Source organism: Cyprinus carpio, chromosome B11 (assembly GCF_018340385.1).
Source record: "Cyprinus carpio isolate SPL01 chromosome B11, ASM1834038v1, whole genome shotgun sequence".
In the NCBI taxonomy this organism is placed as follows: domain Eukaryota; kingdom Metazoa; phylum Chordata; class Actinopteri; order Cypriniformes; family Cyprinidae; genus Cyprinus; species Cyprinus carpio.
In genome coordinates this window covers 23,267,831-23,291,661 of record NC_056607.1, presented here as the reverse complement: position 1 = coordinate 23,291,661, position 23,831 = coordinate 23,267,831, and the positions used below count along the sequence as shown (strand labels likewise).

The 23,831-nt window shown below is 35.0% G+C and overlaps 1 protein-coding gene and 1 long non-coding RNA gene across 2 annotated transcripts in view; one reads left to right on the top strand and one right to left on the bottom strand.

Annotated features, from left to right (window-relative positions):
* Window positions 1–9,783: 9,783 nt before the first annotated feature.
* On the bottom strand, window positions 9,784–13,144 carry LOC122138952. Its single transcript, XR_006155931.1, has 4 exons — window positions 12,367–13,144; window positions 11,614–11,717; window positions 9,982–10,071; window positions 9,784–9,838 (listed from the first exon to the last, which is right to left on the bottom strand). It is a non-coding gene; the product is annotated as an uncharacterized LOC122138952 (long non-coding RNA).
* Window positions 13,145–16,022: 2,878 nt separating this feature from the next.
* The window catches only part of LOC109075631 (CSC1-like protein 2), a 50,211-nt gene continuing 42,402 nt past the window's right edge, over window positions 16,023–23,831 (top strand). The window contains exon 1 of the mRNA XM_042734650.1: window positions 16,023–16,325. The gene's annotated coding sequence lies outside the window, so the exon portion shown is untranslated. The remainder of the gene's footprint in view (window positions 16,326–23,831) is intronic.

Here is a 23,831-nt window from a genome sequence, read left to right as displayed (position 1 = left end):
ATAATAGAAAAATAATAGAAATAATAATAAAGTTGATATAACCTAAAGGCAATTCTAAACCTAAATGAAAAAACAAAAGCAAGTTATTTTCAAGTGAGATAATAACTTTATCTTGAAGAGACAAATAATGTAATTGATCTAAAATAAAGAAGGGAGATTGTTCCAGTCAAAAGGAGCTTTATATTGAAATGATCTATAGCCGACTTCAGTGAAGATTCTAGGAACAAGAAAATATGAATATGGATAAGGGGGAAAGAAGATATAGATGGAACCAAAAACTGTTTTAAATAAGAGGGACAATTAAAATAAATGCATTTGAAAAGAAACTGAAGCCATTGATATTTCCTTAGTTCAGAGTTCAGAGAATCTTTATTGTCTATCAGCAATGATTGAAATTTTTCTTCAGTTAAAAGGCTCTCACACAATACAACATAACAATACAATCCACAATACACAGTTCATTTTAAAACAAACATCTTAGAATTAAAAAACAACCCACACACAATCACTTAACCTTGTTTAAAATAGTTACTGCATTGCGCACAAAAGAATTCCTGTAAGCCTTCTTCCTAGCCAAAGGAGTTCTAAACCGGCAACCTGATGGAAGTAGCTGAAAAACATCATAAAGAGGATGTGTACAGTCTGTAATAACAGAAGTTGCTTTCCTCTTAACTGCCACATAATAAAGATTTGAAAGCTGAAGCTGCGAGACCCCAGTAATCTTTGATGCCTGCTTAATAATTCTTTATAATTTTTCCTTATTTCCAGCTGAAAGTAGACTATACCAAGAAACAATATTAAATGTCATGACTGATTCCACAAGTGACCGATACACTGTAGTCATGATATCCCGTTTAACATTAAATCTTTTCAGCTGTCTCAGAAGAAATAAACGCTGAGTAGCTTTCTTACAGACGCCATTCCATGTTGTGCAAAGGACAGTTGGCTATCAATCACAGTGCCCAAATACGTAAAGGATTCAACCTGTTCCACTTCCTGCCCCCCTGACCTAAGTGGTTCATAAAGTGAAGAATACATTTTGAGTGGACGAACCCCCCCACAACACAACCCTTTGGTCTTGTTTATGTTCAGTTTTAGGGAACTGTCATGGAACCAACCAACCATGGATTCAACAAATTGCCTGTATATGACCAGGGACTGTCATCTGCGTATTTCAAGAGTGGCATACCCTTAATTCCACACATGATTTCATTTGTGTATATAGAAAATAAAATGGGTGATAAGACACAACCTTCTGGAACTCCCGTATTTATAATAATACTACTAGATTTGTGGTCATACATTATAACATATTGGGGTCTATTCGTTAAAAAATCCTTAATCCATTGCACAAGAGTCAGATTAACTTGCAATTTTTGAAGGCGGTCCAACAATAAATTAATATTAACTGTGTTAAAAGCAGATATAAAATCCATAAATAAAATCCTAACAAGCGAGTTGGGAGCATCCAAATGTCTAGTAACAGTATCTAAAAGAGTTAGACAGGCATCTTAAACTCCCCGTTTCGACTGGTAGGCAAACTGACAGAGGTGGGTAGAGTACCCAAAAACTGTACTCAAGTAAAAGTAAAAGTACTTATAGAAATATTTACTCAAGTAAAAGTAATGTGACACACAGCAGCCACAACAGCATATTGGCAAATTATTATTAAGCATTATTATTATTATTATTTTTTATTTTTTCATTTTTATTAGAAACATTCCCAGACGCATGAACTATATCATGAAATATCTCGATTCTCACCTTCATAGATTATGTTTGATAATATGCGATGGTCAAAGTAGCCTAATAATGCAATCTATTAACTATGCATAAAAACCTGTCTGTTTACTTAAGTAACAGATATGGGTGTCATGCCATAACATATTTTTAATACGACTGACTTTATATTAAATGTGAATTTAACATTGAAAGTTAATGTGATATAAAAACGGCTACTAATCTTTCATTGTACAGAAAGAGAGCAAATAACATTTGCATTATCAAAGAACATTTTCACTGCCAGTCTAGAGTTCAATCTCTCTCAAAAACTCCCATTAAAATCACTGAAACTGTTAACACTGTGAAATCAATCTTATTTACAGATTCGTACAGACATCTGCACTTTGTTGTTTCTGACGAGAGTATTCTCCAGAAAGAGGTATTCAGTCAGCGAGCGAGTGAAGGAAGCACCAGCATTTTAGAAATTACTCATCGGAACACCTCTGATTGGCCACTGCATTCATAAACTCAACAGAATCTTGTGTGATTGGTTATAATGCGCAGCGCTGTAAAAACGCGTCTGTGTCTGGCTCAGCGCCAGCCAGCGAACGCAGATCTGAATTTAGCAGCTGATGATAGACTCGCTGAACCTTCTCACGCCGGTGTGATTGTATCAAAATTAGAAAATATTAATCGGCTATTTTTTGTCTTTTGGAAGCTGCATTCAACTTAGCTCCCCTCTGTTATAAGTTACACGTACAACAAACTAATGTCATAGTGGTATCGTGTATTGTAATCGAATGCAGCCTATAAGTTATACCTGTTGAACCGTAGACAGCACACGCGGTGTTCACCTAATAAAGATCTCCATCGCAAGCAAACAATAGCCTTTGCAGATTTGCTTTCAATTCAATGCAGAACCAAAGCCACCTCTTCAACTCCCTTGATATTCTAAAACTTTCTGTTACAACTCTGAGTGAACCGCTTCAGACGCTCAGCGCATGAATCATTCAAACTGATTCATGAACCAATTCACTGGTTTGCCAACTGGTTTGAGCAAGCCTTTGAACAGAATTGACTAAAAAGAATGAATCATTCGCGAATGGGCATCGCTTATTGCCAAGAGAGAAGTAGACAGCGTGTTTGGAATAAACTGAAGCATTTATAACATTTATTGCATTAAGATAAAGTAAGGAGAGGAGCGTCGCCCACAGTAACGAAGTAAAAAAATTACTTAAGTAAGAGTAAAAGTACCCATCTTTAAATATACTCCAAAAGTATTAGTTACCCAAAAATTTACTCAAGTAAATGTAACGAAGTAAATGTAACTCGTTACTACCCACCTCTGCAAACCGGAATGGTCTTTGTTTGAATCTTATGTGATTTCAATCGCTGTCTGTATTTTGGCAACAGTAATATTACATTATGATCTGAGATGCCAAAGGAAGGAAGGGATTTAGAAACGTATGCACCAGGTATATTACCAAAACACAAATCCAGCATTCTGTTCAAGTGTGTTGCAACTGTAACATATTGTTCTAGCTGTGGAAGAAATGATCCGACATCACAGCTATTAAAATCTCCAAGCAAAAAGATAGGCTGATCAGCTGCTCTGGACACAGCGTTGTCAACACAGTCTCACTCCCTACTCGTCAAATGTCTGACGCATGGTCAAGGGACCCTGGCGTCACTTTTTAACGCACTGGGTATACCTTTGGCGTCATTTTTCAACGTGCAGGGTAGTCCGATAGACTTCTATAGAACTCAACAGTGTTGAAATTTGACGTCTTGGGTCAGCACACCGCAACCCGTTGTCTGCCTTGTATGGGTGGAGACTACAATAAATAAAAATAAAAAGGAATAGGCTACAAAAAAGGATCTATGCCAGGGCGAGCAAATGGCGGCCCCCAGATCATTTTTATCTGGCCCTCCAACTGGTTTTTGATGTTTAAAAACCCTCTCAATCTGATATCAAAGTGCCCTCTGCGCAAAGGTTTAGCGCGTTCATCAGCGGTGAGTTTAACAACACTCAACTGCAGGTAAAACGGCATTCAGAGGTGAGTTTGACCAAAGCAACGCTCAACTGCAGGTAAAAGCATTAAAATGTGAGTTTAACAACGCTCCAAGGCGCGTGCAAGTAAGCAGTTTAAGCGTTTTATTACAACCCATTCTCACTCCTAAAGCGCCAAAAACTGACGCCTCTAGCGTCACTATGAAGACGCCAAAGGCGCCCCTCGGGCGTCGCTATATCGACGCACTAGGACCTACATTGCTTTAAGTGGGAAACTTTTGGCGTCAGTACTCAGACGCGAAGGGCATGAGATGTTTATCGCTATGAAATCACGTTCAAGAAGTCTCATTCAGCGCACATCGCGATATTTGCAATCAGTTTACATGTGCCACAGGTTGGGTGAGTAGTCGTAAATACGCTGATTTAATGCCTGTTATAAAATGTATTCCGTCTTCTTTATTAATCAGAATAGCGCTGTATGTTTCCTCGCTGTATTATATCGGTCATCCGAGGCTGTCTTTGAGTTTCATTGCGTTTAACTAAATGAAGACAGCTGCTAACTAGAGTGATTAAACTCTATCTGTCACGTGACGTGCCATAGACCTTCGATCCGTTTTATATTCATATCAGGTTCAAAGATGTAAGTTGTATTTGTAGTAAAATCATGGTAACCACGACACGTACAATAGTAACAAATGAAATTTGAAGTTAAAACCCAGGAACGGGACATTTACCATGTTTTTACCACAGTAACTGTAGTTTTACTATGGTATAGTAATAGCACAATAATCACCAAACTAACTATGGTTGTACAACTGTAATGGTAGTGTTTTGATGTGCTTTTAATATGACAGATATCACAGTAATCACATTTAATGCACCATGTTTTAATACCTTTTTATGTAAATAAAAAAAAGTAAATAAATAAAGGACACATATTTTTTCCCATCTTGCAGTTCATTCATATCAGTTTATATCTTAAATATTTATATTTAAAATTCTGTCCCCCCCCCCCCCTTTTTTATTCTTTTTATTTATTTTTTTTTAGCTGAAAAGACATGAAGGAAGCAGTCAGCCCAGTCGTGTTTGTGGAGAGGTATTCCTTCAGAAATGGAGAAGATAGAAAGCTGCGGGAGGCAGACATTTGCAGCAGTAATTCTGTGTTAGTTTTACCTTTTTATCAAACTGCTGTTATAATTTGCACAGCATTTGTTGTTTCTTAAACTTTTGCACTGTCCAAATACCCACACTTGCCATCTTTGCACTTGACCACTTGATTACTTATCTGACATATTTCCTGTATTTGGCCCAAGTGTTCGAGTGAGCATGAAGACCACAAGTGTGTGTCGAACTTTTCATGACCTGATGGCAGTGTTTCCCAATCCTGGTCCTGGAGAACCCCAACACTGCATGGTTTTGGTGTCTCTCTTGTCTGACACACACTTTTGAGGTCTTGGAGTCTTCACTGATGAGCTGATGAGTTGAATCAGGTGTGTTTGAAGAGGGAGACATCTCAAATGTGCAGTGTTGGGGTTCTCCAGGACCAGGATTGGGAACCACTGCCTTATGGGACACATTTAAGTGTTTACAGAGATTTTTTTTATTTATTTTTTTTAGTTTCAACTTTGCATTTTAAAATAAACTTCTAAATGTCTTTTCAATAGTTCCTATTAAAGATGACAATTTAATTTGTGGTGCTTCTAATTAAGTGATAAAAAAGCAATTGCAAATGATGTACAAAATAAATATACTTTTCTGTGCACCAAGAAACCGTGCAACACTTTGTTTTACTACCAAATTATTTTCAATATCTAATTATTTTTAATTATTAATATTTCACATACATTGGAAAGGTTTCCGTGACCAGATCAATTACACTACTGATAACAGTCCTTTCAGCATGTAATCATTTTTAAAATAATTCGTATGAATATAGCTTGCTATTACTGACTTGCTTTTAATAATAGATGCATTTAACATTTAATTATACAGCATCTTTACAGAGGCTGCTTTTATGGTCTAAAAGAAAAAGTTGCATGTAATGTAATAATATTTCCTTCCTTTCTGTCTTACAGGATTGTTTGCAGATAACGCTGTACTCCATCATGCACAAGGACTCACCTCTTTAACTCTTTATCCCCCACACACACAGAAATGGTCCCTGGATCAGTGTTTAGACTTTGCAGTGGTTTGATTTTTGCAGAAAATGCAACTTTGTTTTAATTATAAGCTTATAATGAATACATTTTGACCTTCCAGCAGCCCATATACTGTATACAGAACCAGTGATGAAAACAATAGTTGAAAATAGTATTTTCGTATTGATAAAGCATTGTGTTCTCTTTTTCAAGCTTCATACAGTAAACTTTACTTCTGGTGCTTTTATCATAAAAAAGCATCAGTTCTCACCAGGAGTTTTAGTAAAGGACATATTCATGCACAGCCATCCCCTAGTTCCAGTCATGAAGCGAATGATGTTATTGTCAGATTTATATTTCTGCATTTTTATGTAGCAGGTGTTTGTTTTCCTGAACACTTTATTTTTCTTCCATTGTTCGGACAATCAATGTTTATTTGATGCTGTGCTGATAGAGTTTTATAGATAATATTGCACACTTGACATGCATGTCTTCATGGTGTTATTTTCTGAGTTTGAAACAGTGTGTTGTATCACTTTTTGGTCAATTTAACTTTTAAGAAAATTGATTTTTCCAGTGTTCTCTGAAAGACTGTATCTGTATATACTGTATTTACTGTTTTGTTTTTTAATAAAAGTATTTGCATAATGAAAATAGTTAACGTTTACAACATAACTGCCTTTTTATTCTTCATAGTGGCAAAAACGAGCTTGGTGACAGAGGATGCAGTGCAGTAATTTGGGCATTTTGTCTTTGAATTAGTTTTTTCTTTCTGTTGTTTTTATTGCTAGAGTTCAAATGTTAGAGCATGGCAAATCACAGAAACACAAAAGTGAATAATTTTATAACTTTAAAACACAACGTAACATACAATGTAAATGTTAGAAGCTCATCATTTGATTAGTTAATGCACTTGTCTTTGGACAAAAAAAAAAAATGATATTTAACGAGAGGAATCGGTTAGATGGGATCCAACTGCGACTGCTGGGCATGTGCACATCAATATTGGCCAATTTTTGTCAAGCTGAACAACAATAATTAGAGCATTTGCATTATTGTTGGAGGAAGGTGTAGACGTTAATAAAACACAAATCTAATAGGTAGCAAATTTGATTGATTGTTAACCAATCTATCCCTTCAGCCGAAAAACGGAAGACATTTGTTATAAATGACCATAAATGGTTAAGGAAGTGTGACGCCGCTGTTCAGCTTTGATATCATTGGCTGTGAATTTCTCTTGTCACCGCACGACTGTCTGTGGTTTGGACTATCTTTTAACCCATATTAAACAGCGCATCATGTTACAAAAGTATGTTTTGCTGCTATTATCACATTAGTAATAGATCAAGTCAACAATTAAGGGTTGCTATGTTGAGAAAAATTACCTCTTTAGCGAGATCCTAACCCTAACCCTAAGCATAACTTCAATGAACTACAAAGAAAAGCGCCAAGTTTTCCCTTTCCATAGATAGAACGACAGAGGCTTGTGGGTAATGTAGTTTAAAAACTTATTATTAACGAAATGAAATAAATAAATAATTTTTTCATGGAAAACTGGATATCTAAATATTTTCATTGTGTAAACCTCTATGATATAATTGAAAGACAGAGTGAAATTTGGTATTTTACAGTGAGCAATATTTAAAACGCCTTTATGACCCCTTTCCATTTATTTCTGCAAACTGTGCCCAACATTATTTTATCAGCATAGCATAAATAGTAATCCTGCCTATTTTCTCTTTGATTCGTTAATTGGACTCTGATTTACAGCCATTTGAAATGTACAGTTTTTGGCTCTTCCGGGGGGTGCTACTGGGCCCCTGGGGGTAGAAGGACAGTAAAACCTACATATATGTATTCTCTTCATCATGGACAACAAACTGAGCTGAGTCACATTTATATCTGACAGTTTTCATAGTCCACCCTTTTCTATTCTTACATCATGGCTAGTATAGCTTTTGACAGGACATTGTGAGGCCATCTGATGAAACATGGAAAAATTAGAAAGAAATTATTTAATAATAAAAATAATAGATTTTTTTTTTATTTTTGAAGTAAACGGCAATAAATATAATGGATGAACCTGCAACAACTTGCCGTTATCTATTCCCCGCTGTTAAGCAGTAATCAAGGACAATTTATACACATTGTGATACTTCACTATTACATAAGGACAAATTCATGCAGTACTAAGAATACTATATATATATATATATATAAACTAATTAGCAAAAACCAGTGTAAAAAATGTCGTCCTCACCCCCTTATCTTGCTCCTCAGGTGCTGGACATCAGTAATGTGAATGCTCTTGGTTTTAATGCAGTACAAGGTCCACGTTGATTATTCCTGCTACATTCTCAGTTATCCCTCAAGTGTTTGTAACAATAAAGCAAATGGCACCATCTTTTAATGCAAAATAATTCATCTTGTAACTCCCTTTATTTCACCAAAAAATGGCATATTTGTTACTAAATATATACAATAATAACTTTCTGGTGTATTGTTGTTCCAGATGTCATTAATCTGATCAAAAATGTTTATGTCTTAAGTAAAAAAATAATTCCGGTAATTAATAACGTAGTTTTTTCCAAGTATAAAAATAAACACATATGAGACCACCTAGTAAAATTATGTATTTACCAAGAATTTTCAATACACAATATTCATCATATTAATTTTATTGAAGCATAGACTATAAAGTTGATAAAGTAGCATCAAGACAAATAAGATTCAAGGAAAATAATAATGGATCATCAAAAATTCATTAATATCATAAATTAATCAGTTCACACAGATGAGTAATGAAATGTCCTTAAAAGTCACACAATCCCATCCAGGCAACTGTGATACAGATCATGTGATACATATAAGACATGTGATACTGTTTCAGAAAATAATGATTCCTTATCATCACATCTAAACTGGTTTCATTTCCCCATCATGATCTTCTTCTCTCGTGTCTGTAAACAGTTTGTGGTTGATATCCAGCACTGATCTGGTGTAGCTTTTTCTCAGCCAGAGGATCTCTCATTCCTAACATCCCATTTTCAGACAGTTCCCAGACCTGGTCAAAGTAAAACAAAAAACACAAACAATTCAGATGAAGTTGTTTAATGGACAGTCAGACAGTTTAATGTTCTGTGTGATTTTAGCAGGGTGAGAACAACTATGACCCTTGAAGTACTGGACACATACCATTCTTCAAGCTGTTTTTAAGACCTTTTGAGAAGCTTTTTCTTTGAAGACAATTTACCACATCCTCTTCTTTCATTCCTTTCAAGACCATCACTTGGTCCAAACCCCCTCATTTGGCTGATGAAATCATCTGTACAAAGTAAAAATTGTTAAAATACTGCAATAAACAATTTCATTATTCAAGAATTAAGAAAAAGTTACAGAGGCAAAGGACTTGCTCTTGAGACACCCCTTAGCATGTGACTGAAGTTTTTGCCTCTAGAATTCATCTTTTGTTGCAGTAAATGTGTCTTTTTCCTCTGAATCTTTCTCCAAAGTTCATGACTTCTCTCACAAATGTGCTTTAGTCTGTGCAGTGTAAGGCCTGGCTTCAAACCAATCAACTATCAATCCACAATTTATAACACAACATTTACAAAACAATGAAATAATGTAAACCACTTTTATAAAACTTGTATGCTTTTATTTAAGAAAAACAGGTGGTGTTTTTTTTAAAAACTTAAGATTAAAAATGTTCCAGTCACACTTTGCTAACGTGCTATAATTGTAATAGTTGTATCAAAAAAAAAAAAAAAAAAAAAAAACCTATTAGAAAGAATAATCAAGGCTGACATGAACAGTCATGTGAGAGATCATCATAAGGTGCTGTAACACATAACACAGCATTGCTTCAATACACACATACCAGTGGACAGCTTTCTGTCTTCGTTTGGGCAAAAGATGGCCGTCTTCATTCCTCATCCTGAACAAATAATTTCCTTGATCTTCTCTTCTGTAAAACAAGATAATCTCTACTTACTCTGTGTGCAATTAATATTGCTCATTAAACATATCATTAAATTCATTTAAAATAAGATTCAGACTAGAGCATTTGATGAGTAAATGTTGATTCAAAAATATTCGAAACAAATGTACCTGGAAAGGGCTGATCATGGCAAGATTCGCTGAGAGCAAGGTTTGTGAGGGTTGGCTCTTAAAAGATCTGTTGAGCTCGATGTTGTAGACCTGAAAAAGAAGAACAGCATTATCTGCAAGCAATCCTGTAAGACAGAAAGGAAGGAAATATTATTACATTACATGCAACTTATATACATTACAGTGGGGGGGGTTTTAGACCATGAAAGCAGCCTCTGCAAAGATGCTGTATAATTAAATGTTAAATGCATCCATTATTAAAAGCAAGTTCATATGAATTCTTTTAAAAATTATTACATGCTTTCAGGACTGTTATCAGTAGTGTAATTGATCTGGTTCTGACAAATTAATCAATCAAAGATTTGATATATCACGTGACACATCAAACTAGCATTTCCACTTGTGGAAACATAAATGACGAGGTGCAGAGAGATATCATGTATAGTTGGAACATGAACTGATGGGGCTTATTTGAAGTACCGGTAAATTTATTAAGAAGCCAATGGACAATAAAAACTTTCTGACTGTTTGGGGCATTTGAGCTGCTTTCCAAGAAGAGCGCAACTGATTTAGCAATATTGTGATAGTGTCAGATGAGATTGTCCTGGGGCTTGTACAATATCATACAAGTGTTAAACTGAATTACTGAATTATTAAGACTTTGATGTGTGACTATGTTTAGAGTTCTTACTAATGGGGCATTTTTAATACTTTTACCCTGTCCAAATACCCACACTTGCGGTCTTGGCCACTTGAGAGCGTGTGTACGTGACAGTGTGTGCACAAGTCTTAATAATGCCAAAGCGCAGTGCACTTAACCCACACTATCTCCAATACTGCTCCGAAACGCTATACCAGGCTTAGTGTATCCCATCATGCTTTGGAATAAATTGTGAGACTTTTTGCAGAGATCTCACGAGGGGTCACGGAAACCTTTCCAATGTATGTGAAATATTAATAATAAAAATAATTAGATATTGAAAATAATTTGGTAGTAAAACAAAGTGTTGCACAGTTTCTTGGTGCACAGAAAAGTATATTTATTTTGTACATCATTTGCAATTGCTTTTTTATCACTTAATTAGAAGCACCACAAATTAAATTGTCATCTTTAATAGGAACTATTGAAAAGACATTTAGAAGTTTATTTTAAAATGCAAAGTTGAAACTAAAAAAATAAATAAAAAAAATCTCTGTAAACACTTAAATGTGTCCCATAAGGCAGTGGTTCCCAATCCTGGTCCTGGAGAACCCCAACACTGCACATTTGAGATGTCTCCCTCTTCAAACACACCTGATTCAACTCATCAGCTCATCAGTGAAGACTCCAAGACCTCAAAAGTGTGTGTCAGACAAGAGAGACACCAAAACCATGCAGTGTTGGGGTTCTCCAGGACCAGGATAGGGAAACACTGCCATCAGGTCATGAAAAGTTCGACACACACTTGTGGTCTTCATGCTCACTCGAACACTTGGGCCAAATACAGCAAATATGTCAGATAAGTAATCAAGTGGTCAAGTGCAAAGATGGCAAGTGTGGGTATTTGGACAGTGCAAAAGTTTAAGAAACAACAAATGCTGTGCAAATTATAACAGCAGTTTGATAAAAAGGTAAAACTAACACAGACTTACTGCTGCAAATGTCTGCCTCCGCAGCTTTCTATCTTCTCCATTTTCTGAAGGAATACCTCTCCACAAACACGACTGGGCTGACTGCTTCCTTCATGTCTTTTCAGCTAAAAAAAAATAAATAAAAAGAATAAAAAAAGGGGGGGAGGGGACAGAATTTTAAATATAAATATTTAAGATATAAACTGATATGAATGAACTGCAAGATGGGAAAAAATATGTGTCCTTTATTTATTTACTTTTTTTTATTTACATAAAAAGGTATTAAAACATGGTGCAGTAAATGTGATTACTGTGATATCTGTCATATAAAAGCACATCAAAACACTACCATTACAGTTGTACAACCATAGTTAGTTTGGTGATTATTGTGCTATTACTATACCATAGTAAAACTACAGTTACTGTGGTAAAAACATGGTAAATGTCCCGTTCCTGGGTTTTAACTTCAAATTTCATTTGTTACTATTGTACGTGTCGTGGTTACCATGATTTTACTACAAATACAACTTACATCTTTGAACCTGATATGAATATAAAACGGATCGAAGGTCTATGGCACGTCACGTGACAGATAGAGTTTAATCACTCTAGTTAGCAGCTGTCTTCATTTAGTTAAACGCAATGAAACTCAAAGACAGCCTCGGATGACCGATATAATACAGCGAGGAAACATACAGCGCTATTCTGATTAATAAAGAAGACGGAATACAATTTTATAACAGGCATTAAATCAGCGTATTTACGACTACTCACCCAACCTGTGGCACATGTAAACTGATGGCAAATATCGCGATGTGCGCTGAATGAGACTTCTTGAACGTGATTTCATAGCGATAAACATCTCATGCCCTTCGCGTCTGAGTACTGACGCCAAAAGTTTCCCACTAAAAGCAATGTAGGTCCTAGTGCGTCGATATAGCGACGCCGAGGGGCGCCTTTGGCGTCTTCATAGTGACGCTAGAGGCGTCAGTTTTTGGCGCTTTAGGAGTGAGAATGGGTTGTAATAAAACGCTTAAACTGCTTACTTGCACGCGCCTTGGAGCGTTGTTAAACTCACATTTTAATGCTTTTACCTGCAGTTGAGCGTTGCTTTGGTCAAACTCACCTCTGAATGCCGTTTTACCTGCAGTTGAGTGTTGTTAAACTCACCGCTGATGAACGCGCTAAACCTTTGCGCAGAGGGCACTTTGATATCAGATTGAGAGGGTTTTTAAACATCAAAAAACCAGTTGGAGGGCCAGATAAAAATGATCTGGGGGCCGCCATTTGCTCGCCCTGGCATAGATCCTTTTTTGTAGCCTATTCCTTTTTATTTTTATTTATTGTAGTCTCCACCCATACAAGGCAGACAACGGGTTGCGGTGTGCTGACCCAAGACGTCAAATTTCAACACTGTTGAGTTCTATAGAAGTCTATCGGACTACCCTGCACGTTGAAAAATGACGCCAAAGGTATACCCAGTGCGTTAAAAAGTGACGCCAGGGTCCCTTGACCATGCGTCAGACATTTGACGAGTAGGGAGTGAGACTGTGTTGGTAACATGGACCATCTCTATGTTATAGTCTATATATTTTTCTTTTTCAGTCTATGTATAGGTAAACATTTATATATAGTATATTTATATTCAAAATCTGTCAGTAGGTTAGTTGTGTATAGGTACAGTGTTTATGTGTAGCGTTTGTATTTTTTAGTTTATGTATAGGTAAACATTTATATATAGTATATTTAAAGTCAAAATCAGTCAGTAGGTTAGTTGTGTATAGATTTATACTGTTTTACTTCATTGTTGTATGTCTGTATTTTTGTCTGTGAGTCACAACATTTCGTTCCACTGTATGTCCACACATGTAGCAAAATAACAATAAAGCTCAACTTGACTTTAATTGATTGGTGCCATGACCCAGATGGGAGTGAGGTTTAGGTGGGTGAGTGTAACGGAGGCCAGTGAGTAGGTGCTGTGCAGGTAAAACCTCACTCGTCTGATCTCAAGGGACATGGCAATGGCTGCAGTCATTTATCCTCCTTGTTAGTGTGTCCGCCTCCCATGCCGGAGACCAGGGTTCGAGGCCCACTCTGAACAAGAATAAGGTGTGGCGATGAGGACCTGGTAGAGAGGGGTTACATAAATAAAGAATTGTGAGCAATGTTTAGAGGTTTCAAGTTGTTATCAGAAGTATTTTGATAAATAATATCCATGTAGTCAATAATAGGAAGAATTAATTGTGAGATTAATCTTTTCCTTGCTTGAAATGAAAAGCAATGACCTTGATGACAAAGAGAACTCAGACACCCATATGATTTTTTTAATAATAGAATCAATTTGATGCTTAAAGGACAATTCAGGATCGAGCCAAAGATCCTTGTTGAACACCCTTATTGACAACCAGATAGTCTGAATTTGAGCCTTGAAATGAAACATCGTCTGTTATGAAGATAAGAATTAAACCAAAAAGAGAGTTTTGATCGAAGCCTATAGAGTGTAACTTATCAAGAAGAAGGTAATGGTCCACCATAACAAATGCTTTGGAGAGATCAATAAAGATTGCACCAGTAGGTTGACATTTATCAAAAGAAATAAACACATCATTAGTAATTTTCATTAAGGCCGTAGTGGTGGAGAAATTGGGTCTAAAATCAGACTGAAAAGGAGACAAAAAAATAAACTGATTAATATAATTTGATATTTGATTGAAAATTAATTTCTCAAAAACCTTTGCTACAGAACAAATAATAGAAATTGGACGGTAGTTATTCAAATCAGACAGGTCACCACCCTTAAAAAGAGGAATAATCTTAGCACATTTCCATATGGAAAGTATTAAACTAATAGACAAAAACAAGTCAAGTCAAGTCAAGTCAAGTCTGCTTTATTGTCAGTTCTTCCACATGTACAGTTCATACATACAGAGAATTGAAATTGCGTTACTCTCAGACCCATGGTGCAATCAGATAACACTAACAGTAGAGCCTAAAAATCTAGATCAAATATAAAATATAAAATACAACTATACAATACAACTATACAATACACTGTACAATAAGGGCATGTAAAAAATAAATAAATAAATAAATAAATAAAAATAAAGTTAAATAAAGCAGCGCAAGGCACATGGCAGATAGAGTGCAAACCAGTGAAGTGAACAAACAGTGCAGATAAAAAGATTGCAGTGCAAAAAAAGTCTTTAGAGTATTTCATCACAGATGGATTTATCTGTCATTTGGCAGAAGCTCATGTGAGCGTGGACAGGTGGTGTAACATGTTCATCTATAAAAACTATATAAAAAACAACAAAAGGTCAAAGAATATATGACCCGTGGCATTTGTGACATTCATCTGATACAGCATTTCATCCACATGATTTTATATATATATATATATATATATATATATATATATATATATATATATATATATATATATATATATATATACAGCATACCTTATCTAATGAACATGCAGCTCAATAATTGTCTGTTTTTTATATTCAATTATAAAAATATATATATTTTATATTTTAATTATACTGTGTAATTAATTATGTAGTTTATTAGTATTAAAATAAATAATTTTTACTAGAACAATTAGCAGCCTGCAATTCCTCTCTTCAGTAGCAGATGTCAGTATGAGAACACATTTCTGTTAAACATGAGATTAGTTTGAGAATGATCAGATGATTTCTTGTCTTGCCTTTCAACTCTCAAAAACCACGAACTTGAAAATAAAATTGTCTGTTAATTAATGAAGATCCTACAGTATTTCAGGTCGGAGACACATATTCACGTATTTTACTTTGTATGATAAATTTAATCCCTGTGTCAATGTTAATGAAACAACAACGTTTTAGGATATATTTTTATTTATTTTATTTTATTTATTTATTTATTTATTTGTGGCTGTCAGGCTCCTGAAAAGATATTAAAGAGATATTAAAGAACGGAAATTTCGTGTTTTGATGCAAAATAATTTGTTTACTAAGTCCGAATCACACTCTGTCGTTGAAACTACCATTTATAAAAAAATATATATTTTATATTTTAATTATACTGTGCAATTAATTATGAAGTTTATTATTATTAAAAGAAATAATTTTACTGGAACAATTAGCAGCCTGCAATTCCTCTCTTCAGTGGCAGATGTCAGTATGAGAACACATTTCTGTTAAACATGAGATTAGTTCACGTACAGCGCTTTTTACAGCAAAAAGCGCTGCACGTGAATTAATTTTAATTGAATAACAAATTATATTAAAAATTGATTGATTGTTAGATATAATATTAAAAAATAAAACTATTTAGGGCTTTTAATTCCAATTGCCCTGTCTCTTCAGCGAACCATCAGGACTTTTACGCTGAAAGGTATCCACGCGGGCCCCCATTTTTAAAACAGTTCCTCACCCCCCGCCGCTTCACAGCTGAATATATTAAGCCTCCAAATAAGCGGTATTTATATTCGTGGGGCGTCCTCGGTCCGTGCGCGCTTTCTCCTAAAGAAAACAAGCACGGCCCGCACCTGTGTCAAAAGAGCAGTTTCCGACCAATTAAAGCCCAGACAACAAGTGCGTGTGTTTTTATTCCGATGAGGATATTATTAAATGGGGTTCTAGAGCTCATTTCTGCCGCGGTGGATTTGGAAGCGGATTTATTCTATTTGGGATCTTGTCATTTAGAGCAAAGGAATACAGCAGAGACAGCAAATCCCATCGGATTGACAGGTAACACACGTCTTTATTTCTGTTCCGTTCATCTGTGAATATCTGGCGCAGTGCTGTTGTAATTCACTCGCGCGACGCGCTACGCGCTACATTGTATCCGCGGTTTGTTACAGTGTTTGTCTTTATTATCGGAGCAGTTCAACAAAGCGGCTCTCAGCGCATCTTTATCGTGTAACGCACATTCCCACCAGCCTGTGCTCCTGCCGAGGACAATTTCTCTTTTGTTTAATCGCGTTCCTCTTTCTGAGAATAATATATTTAGTTCGGTGTTCATCGAATCTTTCAGTTTGAATCGTTCAGAAACGCCCAGTCACACAATGTTAACAAGTGCGTGTATTCATAGCTTTATCATGCATTTTCAATCTTCTAAAAGCATTTAAAACCACTCTGTATATTCAGATAGTGTGGGTTATTTCAGTTTAATTCAACTTAATTTATTGGCGTGATTATTTAACCTAACATAGCCTATCTGCACGCACACAAGTGCTCAAACTTTAATTGTTTCTTTAATAGTTATTAAGTGAAAGCTAAATAAAAATTTGAAACCAATAGAATAAATGAATATAAGTTTTTACATGTATTATTTTGTTGAATAATTTCTTTAACTGCATTTATAAACTTTGTAAATATTAATTCAAAAGTATATTATAACATTGTCATTATATTTGTCAGTTTTGACATTTTTATTTTTTTTAGGTTTGACATTTTTGTTTGTATGCTAAATTGCACTCCAGTTCTTCTGTGCTTTGTTTCATAATGCAAGGCTATATTTATATCCTGGGAAACAAATTAATACATTTCTGTATGTTTTTATAAAATGTATTAGTTTGGTACATTTTAACTTCATTTTTAAACAAGCTTTATTAAATATAAATGCAAAAACAAAATGCAAAAATATTATAAAACAAATATGCCTTTATATTGGAAATAAAATAATCACTTTTAAAAATTAGCATTTTTATTTGTAGATATTTAATTGCACTCTTAGTCTTCCATGGTTTGCTACTATATTATTTTAGACAATGTTTCAGTCTCTTTTTTTTATTCATGGATGAATACGGTCAGTTCTAGAGGTTTTATTCATTTAGTTATTATTATTATTATTATTAATATTATTATTATTGAAGAAGTTGATGGAATTGGTGGCCAGTAGTGATTTCTACATTGATTTCTCTTATATCTCTAGAGTTTTGAGTGTAATGAGCTCATCAGGTGGACACATAGGGATCATTTTTCAAATTTGGATCTCCCTTACTGGGTTTCCTTATTATCAAGGATTTTTAAGTGATTTGAACACAAGCTTGATCGAGCAATAATGTTAAAATTTAGCAGGTTTTATGTTACTGTCATTAGTTTGAAAGCATAAGCCACACATGTGTCTGGACCGTTTCTTTATGTTACTGCTGTGATGATGATGATGTAATGAGAGTGCTGTCAATCAAAAGAGCATGTAAATTAGCCAGACTGTTAGTTTGTGCATCTTTAACTCATGAAGAGAAAAAAGTGCCTTGTGCTTAATATTTGGTCTCCGGTTTGACCTGAGGTGTGTAAACGTGTAGAACATGCTGGTTTCCATTCACAGCCGACTGTAAATCAGGTTTGGATAATATGATTACAGGCTTTAATACTGTCTGCTCTCTCTGTCTCAGGCGTTGGTTTGAAAACAGGTTATGAAAGTGTCATGTTCGATCATCTTCAGCAACTGTCTGAACGCAGACTGTGAAAAGAACCCATTTTTTAAAAAGATTTCCTGATAAGTCTTCTGAGAAACATGTTTATGTTCTGCTAGTGGTGTCAAACTGAATTGCAATCTGTTTTGTTTAAGCGATCCGACTAAACATGACCTGCCAAAATTGACTAAACCAATGGTGTTTTTGCAATTTTGTGCTGCTAGTGTTGCACAAATTGCATAATAATAACTTATTCCTGGAAACCCAACAGTTTGACTGTCCCATGGGCTCAGTTTGAGTATCAGACCTCTGACCCACAACTTATTTAATGACTAACTTTATTTATTTATCAATCATTGTATAAAGGATATAATGTTTATATTATATATATACATATATATATATATTTTTTATAAATGTTTATTTAAAGAACAGTACTTGTATTTATATAAATTATTGTTATATTATATTAGATTTGTAAACAAATTCAAAATATTAACATAATTTTTGGTGCTTAAAATATAAAGTTATAAATTATAAACCGTAATTATAAGTAACTGAAATATATGTATTTTGAAATATTTAAAAGGAAATGCTCTCACATTTTTCCTCACAATGTTAATAGCCAATTTATTTAAAATGTTATTTTTATATAAAGAATAAAATATACATTTAATTTATATAAATATTTTATATTTTTATATATAATATTTAATATGAATTATGTACAGCATATTTTCTGTTTTCTCACTTTTTTTCCTCACACTGTATTATGTGTGTATATATATATATATATATATATATATATATATATATATATATATATTATTTATAAAATATCTTTTAAAATCCCTTTTTGGAGTAATATTTTGTTTCTCCTGCTGTTTAGAGTCAATTTAATGCCTGACTGCGTTTCACTGGTGGCCAGAAGTAAAGTTTGAATTGAATGTTGTGATCTGTGGCTAGAGGTTCAGTCTGAAGCAGCTAATGAGGAACTGGAGGAACATTTCTAGAGGAGAGACACGTGCTTCAGCGTCAGTGTGAGTGGATCGTCTCTCAGCAGCTGCTCATAATGACAGATGACCCTGTGCTGGAAAAACCCTGTGGGCCCATTTGCATTATTATTAACTTCAGCACAGGAAACCCTCCTGAGCTTCATCCTGCAGATTTGTGTTCACATGCTTCTCACAGATTTAGCCAAAGTCATATCAACTGATACAATTAGTGTTCTGTTAAATCAACATCCATGTCCTCTAAAGAATTTAATGACAATATTACTGTAAAATTTAAATTAATGAATGATTTAGTTTGAAGGTTGTTGCCAAGGTTGCATTTAATTTCAGGCTTTGCTAAATATAAATACATTAACTAAATTTTTGTAACTTAAAAAAAAAAACATAAAAAATGTCAAAATATTATATATATATATATATATGTGTGTGTGTGTGTGTGTGTGTGTGTGCGTGCGTGCGTGCATGTACGACAAACCAAAAATATGAAAATAAAAAACTAGTTCAAAATATTAATTAGAACCATAGCCAACTATTATAGTTTTAACTATAAAAACGACAGCATGCCTTCAGAAGTTTATCTGTAGGTGTCATCATACTAGATTGTTCTGAGGGGTTTTTAGTACATTCATATGTGGTTGCTAGGGTATTCTCTGTGGTTACCAGGGCATTGCTACTGGGTCAAGTTAAAGGAGTGCATCCCTGAGTCTCTAATTTTCTAGATCTGGCTCAGGATCCTCTAAAAGTTGGCCCACAAATCACTTGAGACTTGAACAGTTTGATTTGAGACTTTGTGCATCCAAAGCTGCTCCCAAGGACAAACCCCTAATGAAATCACAAATACAATCACAGTTCAGAAACGTCACGTTTTGCCAGCAGAGGGTCTGTCCGTGTGAGATAAGCGTGTGTGGTCACATGACGGCCCATGTGTCTGTCTACAGCCAGCCAGCGGCGATCCTCACTGCTGCGTCATGCTGCATGCATGTTGTTTACCGCCAGCCGTTCTCAACTGGTGTGTCATGACCCAAAAAATGTATTTCTATTGTGATGGAGAGACGAAGGCCTATTGCAAATAACAAAAAGGATAATATAAATGGAATATGCAAATATGCTGAGCAAAACAAAGCCACATGCACAAGTGACCCATTGATTTGTGTTTTGGCTTCTGATGTTGTTTTTATTAGTGAATTTTCAATGTCATTTTATGTTTGCATATTGTTAGGCCCGTTGTTTGTTTCAGATAAAAATGTTGTCAGTTCTAATGCTGTGTGGAGTTGGATATACACTAGTATTTTCACCAGCTAAAAATGGTTTTAACTTAAGTCAGTTATTTCTATCCTTTGCTGTAGTGTGTCAGTAGGAAAACATTCATTTTGTCATTAATCGTCGTTGACGTTGCCACAGTTCTTCTGGCTTTAGTCTGTCTCAGTTTGTTCTGTTTCTTCATGTCATTCCAGACAGACTGATGATGATCAGATCACATCTCTTTGTGGAGCAAACAAACATCTCACTGCATTATAACAATTAATGGCAGAATGAATGTTTAGAAATGTAAACTGATATTTCTTTCTGACACACTACAGCAAAAGATAGAAATAACTGACTTAAAAACGTTTCTTACCTGCTGAAAATACTAGTCTTCTAATAATTTTGGCCACCACTGTATTTTATAGTTATTGGATCCAGTTAGTTTGACATTTAGATTGCATTTAGACTTCCCTGTAGTTCAGACAGTTCAGAATGGCTATCAACACCATGGGTTTGATTCCCAGGAAATGCATGAACTGAGTAAATGTAAACACTGAAGTCACTTTGGATAACAGTGTCTGCTAAAAGCATAAATGTTAATGTCATTAATGGCTTTCATTAAGCTCAAATAGTAGATTTGGTACAAGCAATACCAAGATCATGGGGTCGATTCCCAGGCAAAAACTGACTAAATGTAAATGTGTACAATAAATTTAATGTAAGTTGCGTTAAAAGCTTGTAGCTCAAACAGTAGTGTTCCTGTGGCTCAGTGGTAGAGCATTGCATTAGCAGCGCATTCCCAGGGGAGCACATGTTAGGTAAAAAAAACATATAGCCTGAATGCGCTGTAAGTTGCTTTGGATAAAAGCACCTGCTAAATGCATAAATGTAAATGTAAAGCAAATTATAGCAATGCCAAGGTCATGGGTTCAATTCTCAAGGAATGCATGAATTGATTAAATGTAAACACTGATTGAATGCAACATAAGACGCTTTGGATAAAAGCACCTGCTAAATGCATAAATGTAAATGTAATTGGAGCTTACAGCAGGTTTGGCGCTAGGTTATGGGTTTGATTCCCAGGGAATGTAACTAGTGGTGGTTGAGGAGAGACCCCCTCATGATTGTAAAGCACTTTGGGTGTACTATATAAATGCCTCATTCATTCAACTGATCAGCTGTATGCATTGAATACAGTGTATGTTGCTTTGAATAAAACTGTCTACTAAAAGCATAAATCTAGATGTCATTGGGCTTTCCTGTAACTTAAACAGTAGATCTTGTGCTAGGAAGACCAAGGTCATGGGGTTTTTTTCCCAGGGAAACAAGAACTGATAAAATGTACCTTGAATGCAATAAATCACTTTGGATAAAAGCATCTGCTAAAAAGTGTACATTCAATCAGTTAATTTATTCCCTGGGAATCCAACCTGTGACCTTGATGTTGTTAAATGCATGCTTTTCTGTTTGAGCTCCTGGAACATCGAGATCTAATCATCTAATTACAGTTTGTTAATATAATAACAGTGATTTTTCTGGAGTCTTGAGCACATTTGAGCAATTTGAGCAATTAGGTGATTCCTCCTCTGGGAGACATTTGGTTCTTTGCCTAAAACATTCTTAAGTTAATAGAAAAGCAAACCTATTAATAGTGTTTTTTCTTTCTTTTTTTTTTTACTCAAACTTAATATTTTTAAATGTAATTTGCATCAGTGCAGCAAGTTTTGCATGACAAGTTCTGCATGCATTTACTTTAGAAAATGTAAAAATGTAGTTCTGGGCTATTTTAATTACTATTTAATTACTTTTAGTTTTGTCGTTCATTTTCACATAATGTGAAAGTTATGACACATCAACTAGCGCTTCTGGTTTTTTGCTAAGATTTGTAAAGTTACAGTGTTTTTTAGAATGGAAGTAAATTTATTGGTTTTTGTGTTTGGATTAATGCATTTGGCACATGCTTTTATCCAATGAAACTTAAAGGGATAGTTCACCTTCAGTTGCTGATCCCCATTGACTTCCATAGTATGGGGAAAAAGCACTATTTAACTCAAGGTGAACTATCCCTTTGAATTGCTTTCACAATATGCATTTTATCACTTCATGCATTCTCTAGAATCGAACCCATGACCTTGACGTTGCTAAATGTATGCTCATATAAATGAGTTACTCCACTAATTGTCTCATTACAGTATGCTAATGTAGAAGAGGTGATCTTCTGGTGTCTCGTGCACGTTATGCAATTTGGTGCTTTCTCCTCTGAGAGCCCTTTGGTTGTTTGCCTAAAACATTCTTGAGTAAATAGAATAAAATCAAACCTGTAATTAGTAGTGTTTGTTAAATCAACCACATTGCTCAAAGTTAGTTTGAATCGTGATTGGCAAGTTTTGCATTATTGCATGCATTCATTTTAATATAAAAATCCAGTTCTTGTTTTTGTCTTGGCCATTTTAATCACTCTTTATTTTAGGCTTAGTGCATTTTATCGCTTCATGCATTTCATGGAGATTGAACCTATGATCTTGATATTGCAAAATGCACGCACTTCTATAATATAAGCTACAAGATCTAATCATCTCATTACTTTGTTTGCATAATAATAGAGGTGACTTTTGCGCACTTCAATTTGAGCAATTTGGTGCTTCCTCTAAACTGTTCTTGAGCTAATAGAAAAAACCTGTAATTAGTGTTAGTTAAATCAACCCCGTTGCTCAAAGTTAGTAGTTTGAACTGTAATTTGCATCTGTGCAAGTTTTGCATGACAAACACTGCATGCATTCCCTTAAGAAAATGTGAAAATCTAGTTGCTGTTTTTGGCTGGGCTATTTTAATCACTCATTTCCATTTTCACATGATGAGAGAGTTATGAAACATCGACTTGCGCTCTGGGAAGTTTGATAAGATAAGTGACGTGACATTTAAAATTGCATTATTTAATTCTTCTAGTCCTGTCGCAGAGATGCGTTTAATCAAAGTAAACTCAAATCTTATTGCATAACTACTTTTCATTAAAACACGAAGCTAATTAAAAGTGTCAGTCAATTTTAAATTATGAAGTATTTTTTTTAAGTCTGAATCACTTTTGAACACATCTGCGTGATTGTTTATTAAATATTTATTAAATATTTGGCTTTTAATAAGAGTGTTGTGCTCTCACGCTCAATTTGGCATGTATTTTTTTTCATGCATTTATATTTATTTAGCAGATGCTTTTATCCAAGGGACAAGGTCCCTGAGAACTGAACCCATGACGCTGATGTTTCCAGCGTCATGCTAGACTTCAAAAGCTTCTCCTGACTTTGTGACAGAAATATAGCGATCAGCAGATCAGGATGAGGAATTGCATCTCAAGCCTCCAGAGGAAAATCCTCTCGCTCCAGACGTCTGCTGAGGTCATGGCCATCACCAAGACAGATATTTAACTTGATGTCTGTCCGCACCCCTCTGATAAACAACCAGCAGCGAGCAGCTTCAAGATATTGATAATCCAATAAAAGCAGATGCTATCAAATGGTTTGGCAGGTCGTGGGGAAAGTGTTTCCTGTTTGCAGAAGGAAGACGTGCCATTTAATGCACAA